The sequence below is a fragment of the Gracilinanus agilis genome, chromosome 1, assembly GCF_016433145.1.
Source record: "Gracilinanus agilis isolate LMUSP501 chromosome 1, AgileGrace, whole genome shotgun sequence".
In the NCBI taxonomy this organism is placed as follows: Eukaryota; Metazoa; Chordata; class Mammalia; order Didelphimorphia; family Didelphidae; genus Gracilinanus; species Gracilinanus agilis.
In genome coordinates, this window is record NC_058130.1 from 741945280 (window position 1) to 741956746 (window position 11467).

Below are 11467 nucleotides of genomic sequence, written 5' to 3' on the forward strand. Positions count from 1 at the left end.
CTGCTGCTGCTGCGCCGCTCGCTACCGCTCCGGCTTTGAGACAAAGAGTCGCGGCCCTCCCGGGCCCCCGAGCCTGGGCCGCCCCGGCGCAGCCGCACTACGGACAGACAGCAGCCAGCCACGGCCCAGACGGACGGACGGGATCACGGAGACTGCGGGGAGGGACCAGCGAGGGGGCGGGGGCGCGCTTCAGGGGCGGGGCCTTTTCGGGGGGCGGGGCGGAGTGACAGCTATATGCACTCTGCCCACGCCCTCCACGCCCTCCACCCCCTCAGTCGGGCACCTTCAGGTTCTTCCCCCCCAGGCTAAGTTTTAGCCATTTGGAAGAAACCTGTACGTCAATTAAAAAAATACACGAATATGCAATTCTTAGAATACAAATGTTATATAACCGCCTTATTTGGGATCGCGAAAAGACATAACATACTAAAGTGACTAATAATACATAATTTTGAAAACATAGAATTCTCATAATACCATATATGATAAATAATGTTATTAAAATACAAATAAATATAATGAAGTGGCTAATAATGTGAATATATAATTTTGAAATACACAAGTATGCAATTCTTAGAATACACAATGTATAAATTTATTGTAAATATACAAATCAATATGATAAAGTAACTAATAATATGAATATATAATGGATAAATGTGAAATACACAAATGTAGGAGAATATATATAATGCATAAATTTGTTATGTTTTACATAAACATAATTAATATGGGTATATAATTTAAATGCAGAACCATACTATTCTTAGAACATACTGATGATATATAATTTTATTATACTATAACACAAATATAAGTATGATATGATACAAAGATATGTATCATTTTGAAATGCACCAGTCTTAGAATGGATATAATATAAAATGACTATCATAAAATAATGTGAATTTATAATTTTGAAAAGCTGAAACATACAATTCTTAGACTATATAGTGTATTATTTTATTATACATTATGATATAAATACATGACTATAATATATTTAATAATACAAACATATAATATATAACTTGAAATGCAAAAGTATTCAATTCTTAGAATGTATATGGTACAATTTTATCTTATGTTGCTATATAAAAATAAAATAATATTAATATAATATGTGATTTTCTAACACAAGTATACAATTCTTAGAATACATATAACATCTTATATTATAATATATATGTTAATAAAATAACTAAGAATGTTAATATATAGCATATATCTTTGAAATATACAAATATATAACTTAGAATATATATGTAATGTATAATATTGCAATTATTTATTTCAGGGCAGGTAAGCATAGTGGATAGACCACCAGGCCTGGAGTCAGGAAGACCTGAGTTCAATGTGACCCTGGATAAACTTACTAGCTGTGTGATTCTGGAAAAGTCTGTTTGCCTCAGTTTCCTCCAGCAACTTTGCCAAGAAAACCCCAATCAGGGCACAAGAATCAGACACAACTAAAGTGACCAGAGAACAACATAATATAACTAGAGCACCATAATAATATGAATACATAATATATCTTTTAAAAATAAATGCAGGGGGGGCAGCTGGGTAGCTCAGTGGATTGAGAGCCAGGCCTAGAGACAGGAGGTCCTAGGTTCAAATCCGGCCTCAGACACTTCTCAGCTGTGTGACCCTGGGCAAGTCACTTGACCCCCATTGCCTACCCTTACCACTCTTCCACCTATAAGTCAATACACAGAAGTTAAGGGTTTAAAATAAAAAAAAAAAAAAAAATTAAAAAAAAAATAAAATAAATGCAGGTTTAACATATATAAGTATGTTATTTTAATAATAATAATAGAGCACATTTATTTAGTACTCACTATGTGGCAGACACTGTGCTAAGTGCTTCATACAACTTTGGGAGGTAGGTGTTATTGTTATCCCTGTTTTACAGATTAGAAAATTGAGGTATTTGGTTGTTTAATGCTTTGTGGCCATGCAGGCTGTACTGTCCGTGGGGTTTTCTTGTTTGAGGAGAGTGTGATCTGCCATTTTTCTCCAGTAGATTAAGGCAAGCAGAGGCTGTGACTTGCATACATACTGTCATGCAACTAGTGTCTGAGGTCATATTCTCACTCAGGTTTTCCCTACTCTCACTCCCTGCCTCTGTCCATAGAACCACCTCGTTGCCTCCTTTTGTTTGATTTAAACCCTCAAAAATGCCATCTCAAGCCCTTAACGGATCAATTAATCATACTTTTAAAAAAATACTTTAAAGTACTTTAAATACTTTTAAAAACACTTTTAAATACTAATAAAAAAAAAAAACTTTTTAAAAATACTTCCATCTTAGAATCAGCACTAAGTATTGGTTCTAAGGCAGAAGTCCAGCATCTTTGCCAAGAAATGAGGGAGAATGGGACAAGGCTGAACAAAAAAAGGTTTCAGGCACTATGCAGAGTGCTGAAGATACTAAAAAATACAGTAGGGGGGACTGATATGATATGCAAACAAATCTATTTAAAGCAAGTCACATGTAAGATAATTAAGAAATAACCCAGGGAAGGGCTGGAGATACCAAAAGGAGCCAAAAATAGTCCCTGCCCAGAGGGGCAGCTAGGCATAGGGAGGGAGAGAGCCAGGCCTAGAGATGGGAATTCAAATCTGATCTCAGATACTTCCGAGCTGTGTGACCCTGAACAAATCACTTAACCTTGATTGCCCAGCCCTTACCTCTCTTCTGCCTTGGAGCCAATACATAGTATTGATTCTTAGACAGAAGGCGAGGATTTAAAAGAAAAAGAAAGAAAATCATTTTGTCCCTAATTGGAGAATAGACTGGAATATGGAGAGCCGGTGGTTGCAATTATCCAGGTGTAAACTAGTGGCAGGATTAGAGCCGAGAAGGTTCTCTCCCAGAGCTCACAATTTAAAGGTGGAGACAATTTGCAAACCAGATAACTTGGCCTCAGTCCAGACATTTATCTCCATTTTCCAGGAGAGATTGTTATTCTCCTGAATGAGGTTATTAGAAGTAAGGAAAGCAGGCCTCCCTTTCATTCAGGGACCACAGGTGTGGCTGCCCAGTAAACTGGGGGAGGGAGAGGTGGGGAGCTTTGTTTCCTCCCACCAGGAGCCTTTCCCTAGCCCAACCCTGAGGGCTTGGGGTGGGGGTGGGGGGGCAGGTGGGTCCTGTCTACTTTGGGAAAACTGGATTTAGCTGAAAGAAATCATTAATTGCAAAGATGGATGGCCAGGCCAGGTGGAGCAGGTGGATGCTGCCCCCCAAGGCAAGGAAATGCCCTTTTGTGTGTGTGTGAGACAGCCGGCCAGAGTCAGGACTTTGTCTGGGCACCCAGTCAGGAAGACGGGCTCTTTTATGGACATTGAGCCGGAACCCAGGAAGAAGAGTTCAGTCCAGGGGAGACACGGAGTTGCATCCTTCTTGCTTCTAGGATAAAATTCAAAGGACTCTGTGTTTGGCAGAGAAAGCTCTTCCCATCTCCCTAGCTTTCCAGTCTTCTACTCTCTGTCCCTCCCACCCCCCTCTATGGACTTCAGGGTCTAGCCAGGCTGCCTGCTTCTCATTTTCCATCTTCCTTCTCTTCCTGGTGCCTGCAATGCTCTCTTCCACCTCTTAGGACCCCTGGCTTGTCCTGAGCCTCGGCTCCTGGACCACCTTCTGGAAGATGCCCTACCCAGGCTCCCCAGCTGTTAGCATCTTCCCCTCCAAGGTTCCCGGATGTATCCAGTATGTTTAATTTATATGCAGGTCCTCTCCCCCTAGGAGAATGTAAGCTCCTTGAGGGCTGGAATGACTTGTGCTTTTTCTTTGTAATTCTACGGCTTCCAGCCCAGCCAGATATGCTCAATAAATGTCTATTGAGGGGGCAGCCTCGCGGTTCAGTGGATGGAGAGTCAGGCCTAGAGTCAGAGGTCCTAGGTTCAAATCTGTCCTCAGCCACTCCCTAGCTGTGTGACCCTGGGCAAGTCACTTGACCCCCATTGCCTAGCCCTTACCACTCCTCTGCCTAGAAGCCAATACAGAGTATTGATTCCAAGACAGAAGGTAAGGGTTTTAAAAAAAAATGTCTATTGGCTGACTCTTTGGGCTAGGCCATCAGTGGGAGGCATTTATCCTATTGTACGGATAGGCTGGATGGCCACTAGACCATACAGAAAAATCCCACTGAGTGACTTAGAAAATTGCAAATTAATATTATCTGTTTTATTGTATTTTTATTTGTTTCGTTAAATATTTACAAGTAAATTTTGATATGGTCCCTGCCTCACTAGGGGCTGTTGTGGAACACACTGGGCTGTGGTAGACAGAGTGCCTTCTATCCTCCAGACAAACTGATCTCCTTCAGTCAGTTACTCAGTCAAACTAAGCTCTTATTTAGGGCAGCTAGGTGTGGAGTGGATTTAGACATCCTCCCCAGTTCAAATCTGGCCTCTGATACTTACTGGCTGTATGACCTTGGGCAAGTCACTCCCCCCTCTTGACCTTAGTTTCCTCATCTGTCAAATGAGCTGGAGAAAGAGAATAGCAAACCACTCCAATATCTTTGCCAAGAAAACTTCAACTATTTCTGGGTAGCCCATTTCACCCTATTGGCCTCAGATACTTACTAGCTTTGGAACCCTGGGCAAATCACTTCACCCTGCTTGCTTCCTCTGTCAAATGAGCTGGAGAAGAAAATGGCAAACGAGCTGTGTGACCCTGGGCAAATTACCTCACCCTGCTTGCCTCAGTTTCCTCATCTGTCAAATGAGCTGGAGAAGGAAGTGGCAAATCATCCTAGTATCTTAGCCAAGAAAATCCCAAATGAGGTTGCCAAGCATCTAACAAGACTGAACAACAGCCACAACAAAGCTCTTAATTAGCGCCTGGCCCTGTGCTAATTGCTGGGGCTATGAATAAGAAAAAGAAAGTCAGTGCCTGACCTCAAAGAGCTTAAAATCTAATGGGTGAAGATCACATAATGGAGAAAGCTGGGAAGGGGTTGGGGCATGATGGGGTAGGGAAGAGAAGCAACTGGGTGAGAAATGGAGAGATGACTGGCCTGGGCTGACCTTCCTTCAGTCAAGTGTCGGGAGGAGCTCTCTATTCCATACTCCAATCTAAGAGGTGCCTGAGATGGAGGAGATGGAGCTTGGTGACTCAGAGAGAGAGACAGGAGGTTCACTGATCCAATCTGACCTCAGATACTTCTAAGCTGTGTGACCCTGAGCAAGTCACTTACCCCCCTATTGCCTAGCTCTTATTGCTCTTCTGCCTTGGAACCAATACACAGTATTGATTCCAAGATGGAAGGTGAGATTTTTTTAAAAAACCAACAAACTGGGAGTGAAGGAGAAAATGAAAAGTATAATCAGTGCTTTGGTTCTTGGGGGAAATGGGCCAGGGGGGAAGCTCTTAGTCCCTTGAAAGAGAAAATTAATTTAAAAGCAATTGATCAACTTTTTGCTTATTATATGCAAGGACACTAATTGCAAGTGCAACTAAGAAGAGCCTTGTCCAAGGAAGGCTTAGCAGAGCCCAGGAACACCACCACCACTACCACCACCACCATCACCATCACCACCACCGGCACCTCAACAACAACAACTATTTATAGCTCCCTAAATGCTTCAAAATTTGATCTTGTGTTGCAGAAGAGAAACTTAGCTTCCAGGAATGAGGTGATAAAGGCGAGGAGTCCTTCGAAAACTTCTATCCTCCTAGGCTCCCATCTGAAGCTCTGTGTCCAGTCTGGACCGAAGAGTATAGAAGCAACAAGGAGAAGAGGTAGATGAGGAGAAAACAAGCTAAGAGCCTTGAATTCATCTTATATACATTCTGGTTGGAGGAAGTGGGGATGTTGAGGCAAGAGGAAAAGAAGACAGTTAGGAAAGCCTGGTTTCTGATCTTGGCCTTAAATACTTTTTTTTTTTTTTTTTAACCCTTAACTTCTGTGTATTGGCTCCTAGGTGGAAGAGTGGTAAGGGTGGGCAATGAGGGTCAAGTGACTTGCCCAGGGTCACACAGCTGGGAAGTGTCTGAGGCCGGATTTGAACTTAGGACCTCCTGTCTCTAGGCCTGACTCTCAATCCACTGAGCTACCCGGTTGCCCCGTTAAATACTTTTTAAAAAATGTTAATTGATTAATTTGCTCCCTGTCCCTCCCTAAAGAAGGCATCATTTGACAAAAAAATGTATATATGTATGCATATATATGTATATATGCCTTGCTTGTTTCTGTTTATCAGTTCTTTGTCTGGAGGTGGATATACAGGAGGAGTTATTCTTAGAACAATATTTCTGTTGCTGTATATAATGTTCTCTTGGTTCTGCTCGTTTTACTCTTCGTAATCTCATGTAGGTCTTTCTATTTTGTTTGTGTGCTTTAAAAACCCTCAACTTCTCATCTTAGAATCAGTTCTACATTTTGGTTCAGAGGCAGAAAAATGATAAGACCTAGACGATGGGGATCAAGTGACTTGCTCAGGGTCTCACAGCTAGGAAGTGTCTGAGGCTAGATTGGAATCCAGGACCTCCTGACCCTAGGTCTGGCTCTTTAGCCACTGGGCTACCTCACTGCCCTTCCAAGTGCTGTTTTGTTTTTTTTTTAAACCTTGACCTTCCCTCTTAGAATCAATACTAGGTTCCAAAGCAGGAGAGCAGTAAGGGCTAGGTAATGAGGGTTAAGTGACTTGCCCAGGGTCACACAGCTGGGAAGTATCTACAGCCAGATTTGACCTCCCATCTCTAGGTCTGGCTCTCAATCCATTGAGCCACCTATTTGCCCCCCACCCCTATATATACATACATACATATATATATACATATATTAATAATCTATTCATCTTTTCTTATGGTGCAGTAGTATTTCATCACAATCATATACCACAACTCGGTTAGCCATTCCTCAATTGATGAGCATTTCCTCAATGCCCAGTTCTTTGCCACACCAAAGAGAGCTGCCAGAAGCATTTTAGAACATAGAAATTCTTTTCCTTTTTTCCCTGATTACCTTAGGAAACAAACCTAATATTGGGACTCCTGTGTCAAAGGGTCTACAGGGTTTGATAACTCTTTACGCATAATTCCAGCTTCCTTTCTAAGAGGACTTTGGGCAAGTCACAACCTGCCTGCCTCTTCCTTTCCTGATGAGTAAAATAAGCAGGATGGACTCTATGATCTCCAACTTCCCTCCTGCTTCTAAACGGACATGAAGCCTGGGTGCGTGATTGCTTATCTGCTTGTGGCTTTGAGGGGCCACCACGAGGGAGAGAGAATGTTGTTGTCGGTATTCAGGCCTTTCAGTTGCGTCCAACTCTTTGTGACCCCATTTGGGCTTTTCTTGGCAAAGATACTGGAGTGGTTTGACATTTCCTTCTTCAGATCATTTGACGGATGAGGAACTGAGGCAAAGTGACTTGCCCAGGATCACACAGCTAGTAAATGTATGAGGCTAGAGTTGAACTCAAAGATGAGTCATCTTGACTCCAGCTCTAACCACGGAGCTCCCTAGGTGCCCCCAGAAGAAAAATTAGACTCCCTCACTGGGTCCCATAGGGCACAACTAGGAACAATGGGTGAAGTTTGCAAAGAGGCTGCTTTATTTATTTGTTTGTTTGTTTTTTTAAAACCTCTATTTCATTACCTCCCCTCTTGCATCTCTCTGTATGACCCCAGGTAAGTCACTTAACACCCAAATTTCACAGGCTTCTTACTGGAAGGAGGCCTAAAAACCAACTCATCATTGTTTTAAACCCTCACCTTCCATCTTGGAATCAATACTATGTGTTGGTTCCAAGGCAGAAGAGAGGTAAGGGCTAGGCAATAGGGGTAAAGTGACTTGCCCAGGGTCACACAGCTAGGAAGCATCTGAAGTCAGATTTGAATCTAGGATCTCCCATCTCTAGGCCTGACTCTCCATCAACTGAACCACCCAGCTGCCCCAAAGAGGCCATTTTAGGTTAGACTTTAAGAAAGACTTCTTAATAGAACTGTCCCAAAGTGCTGTCAGGAAGATCTTTGGTGGTGGCCTTCCAGCAAAGGTCTCTAGTGATCACTTATCATGTCTGATAAAATGTGGACTCCTCCTTTTGGGGTTGGTCTTCTTGGCCACCCAGATCACATCTAGTTCTGAGATTGTGTGATTTTGTTGTGGCAGATGAGAGAGAGAGAGAGGGAGAGAGAGAGGGAGAGGGAGAGGGAGAGGGAGAGGGAGAGGAAGGAAGGAAGGAAGGAAGGAAGGAAGGGGAAGGGAGGGAGAGGAGTGAGGAAGGAAGGAAGAAAGGAAGAAGGAAGGGAGGGAGAGAGAAAATAAGAGCAAGAAAAAGAGGAAGGGAGGAAGGAAGGACAGCCTGATATATGTGCTTAGGTGTAGGAGTATAGGGGGCCATGCCTCTATATGATTTTTTGGGGTCCTGAGCGGCGTGGTGGCATAGGATGGTTAAAGCAGGAGAAAGAAAATGAGAACAACTAGACTAGTGGTTAGCCCATGCTGTCCCGAATTCTGGGGGCATGAAAGTTTATTATATATCTTCTCTCAAGTAAAGAGAAGTCACAGTTGGTAAGGGGCAATAAATCACGTATAATCCATTGAAGTCTAAAGAATACAGATGCAAAGACAAATGGTCAAATTCCAAACCCCAATTCAGCAGGGTATAATTCCGGGAGAGGAAATATCCTATGGAGATGCTCATCAATTGAAATCTGCATTCAGACTAAAGACTCAGGTTTTAATCTGAGTATGGAATCAGTGTTTGTTTAAGATTTAGGCTTCTTCAATTATCAAAGGAGGAAATTATCAATTCAATAGAAGCTGGTCTGCCACTTCAAAGCTCTCCAATAAGAATTGTAAAAAAGGTGGGGATCAAAGACTGAGTCAAAAGAGGAGCCTCAGGTTTTTACCTTAGATGGCCCATTCAGTCTGCATCCTGACATGCAGTGCAGAAAAATCATACACACAGTTTTACTTGCCGATGATTTTGTAATGGGATCCAGATAAAATATCTGTTACAGACTCTGTTTCTCTAAATGACTCCTAATAGCCTTCTTGGAGGGATCAAGTTGATTTCGGATTAACCTACCTGCTGGTACCAGAGCCTTTTTTGGGGCTCAGGTGACCAGGACCAAACACAAAGACTGCCTCAGCCTGGATTGGTCACGTAGGGAATCCAGATAACAGGCCCTAAATTTGATCCTATTTCTCCAAAGGCTTTAATACATAGAACGGCTTCCCACATAGGAGCACTAAATTAGAGAGGAATTAGGGTTAGTGAGCAGATTAAAAGTCTGGGGCAATCTGAATTGGAGAGTAAAAGGAGAAAGGTTAGGGACATTCCCATGACTACCTTTTTCCCCCTTTATTTCCCCACACAGACCTTCTGAATTACAGGGATGGGGGCTGATCTCCTTATTCACAAGCCTCTTCCCCCTTAGAGCTGGGCTGAAAGACATCTTAAGTTCTTATTCCAAGTAAATATCTGCCTTTTCACCAGGACTCAGATGGACTTTGGGTGGAAGGTGTGTAGGGGTGAGGGAAGAAGAGGGATCCTGGGATCACATCCAGTCTCTCCCAGGACCATAAAGGTGGTTTAGAGATCTTTTCTATGGATAGGTGGAAAGGCATGTGAGTTGCCCAGGCAAGGTTCATGGCAGAGCTCAGATTCAAATCTAGGACTTGCCTATTCCTTCCCCTTCCCCTATACCATAGGCAGCTGGGTCCTGAGTCCTGGACATCCCAACCCACTCTGCCCTGCCCCTGCCCACTTCTCAAGTTTCTGTTTAAATGGATCCTGTATCGTAAAAGTCTCTAAGATCTAGAATTCAAGCCAAGAGGGACCTCAGAGATAATCCAATCCAATGTCCTCATTTTACAAATGGGGAAACTGAGGCTCCAAGAGGCAACAGTCACACAAGGAATAAAGTGACAAAGCTGGAATTCCAACCAAGCCCACTGCCTCCAGATCCAACATTTCTTACGGGCCATACTGGGTCTCGAGTGGTCTCTGAGTGTTTGGTCTTGTGGTTATCAGGGGCCCCTGACAGTCATCAAACAACATAGAGGGCTGCTGGATAGCAATAAGGAAAGGAAGTCTCCAAGGCTGGTTGGCTTCCATTTTTGTAGGGAAGACTCCAGGGGCTTTCCTCTCTTGGCCGAGGATCTCAAATCTGCCACTACATCTCCTGTTGGATATCCCAGAGGCATTTCAAACTTGGGATGTCCATAATGGAGCTGGCTATCCTTCCCAAAGAGAAAAAGGAGGAAGAATAAGCATTTATTCAATTCCTATTATGTGCTGAGGCCTCTGTCCTGGTTCAGTCAGTCTAGTCTGACTCTCTGAGACCCTGTAAAGGGTTTTCTTCACAAAGATACTGAAGTGGTTTGCCATTTCCTTCCCCAAAGGATTAAGGCAAACAGGGATTAAGTGACTTGCCCAGGATCACCCAGCTAGTGAGTGTTTGAGGCTGGATTTGAATAAAGTTTTCATTCCTGACTCTAGGCCTAGCACTCTATCCATTGGACCACCTAGCTGCTTCCAATGATGATGATAATAATAATAATAATGATGATGATGATGATGATGATAGCAAATCCTATTTAGATACTGTTTTAGGTCTGCAAAGAGCTTTGTAAATATCAAGTGATCCTTACACTAGTCCTGCTAGATGCTATATTATTATTATTAATTATGGATATTTATTAATATATTAACAATATAGTGTTATATTTTATATTTATGTTATATATATATTTTTAATATGGAAAAACAGAGGCTGACAGAGGTTAACTGACTTGCAAAGGGCCACATAGCTAGTAAGTATCTCAGACTGGATTTGAACCCAGATCTTCCTGACTCCAGGCCCAGCATTCTATCCACTGAACCACCCAGCTACCTCTGAACTCACATCTTGACTCCAAGGTCTAGGAGGTCATTTAGCTGCCTTTCACTGTCAGGCTGGAGGCCATTATTCCAGCTGGGCACACCTTAGCACCTTCACTACTTCACATTCCAGCCAAACTGTGGTATTTCCCTTCCATGGCATTTATCTCCAGCCTCATGCCTTTGCAAAAGCTTGTCCCCCATGCTTGGCTTTCTCTGCCTTCTCCCCTCCACCTCATAGAACCCTTTCAAAAGCAGGTTCATGGGGCCTGCTGGTTGGCTCAGTGGATAGAGAGCCAGGCTTAGAGATTGTACATCCTGGGTTCAAAAATAGCTTCAGACAATTCCTAGTTGGGTGGTGGCCCTGGGCAAGTCACTTAGCCCTGTTTGGCTCTTTTGTCTTAGAACCGATGCTAGGTGAGGTATTTAACATATGTATAATTTAATATACTTATAATAATATATTTATATATTATATATTTTTATATATTATAATATTATATATTATATATTTTTATGTATATATAACATAAAAAAGAATAAAAAATAAAGGAGGTAAGGATTAAGAAAAAAAAGGCATTGTGGTTAGTGGGAAAAAGGTAGGAAAGCCCAGGAGTCTGAATAG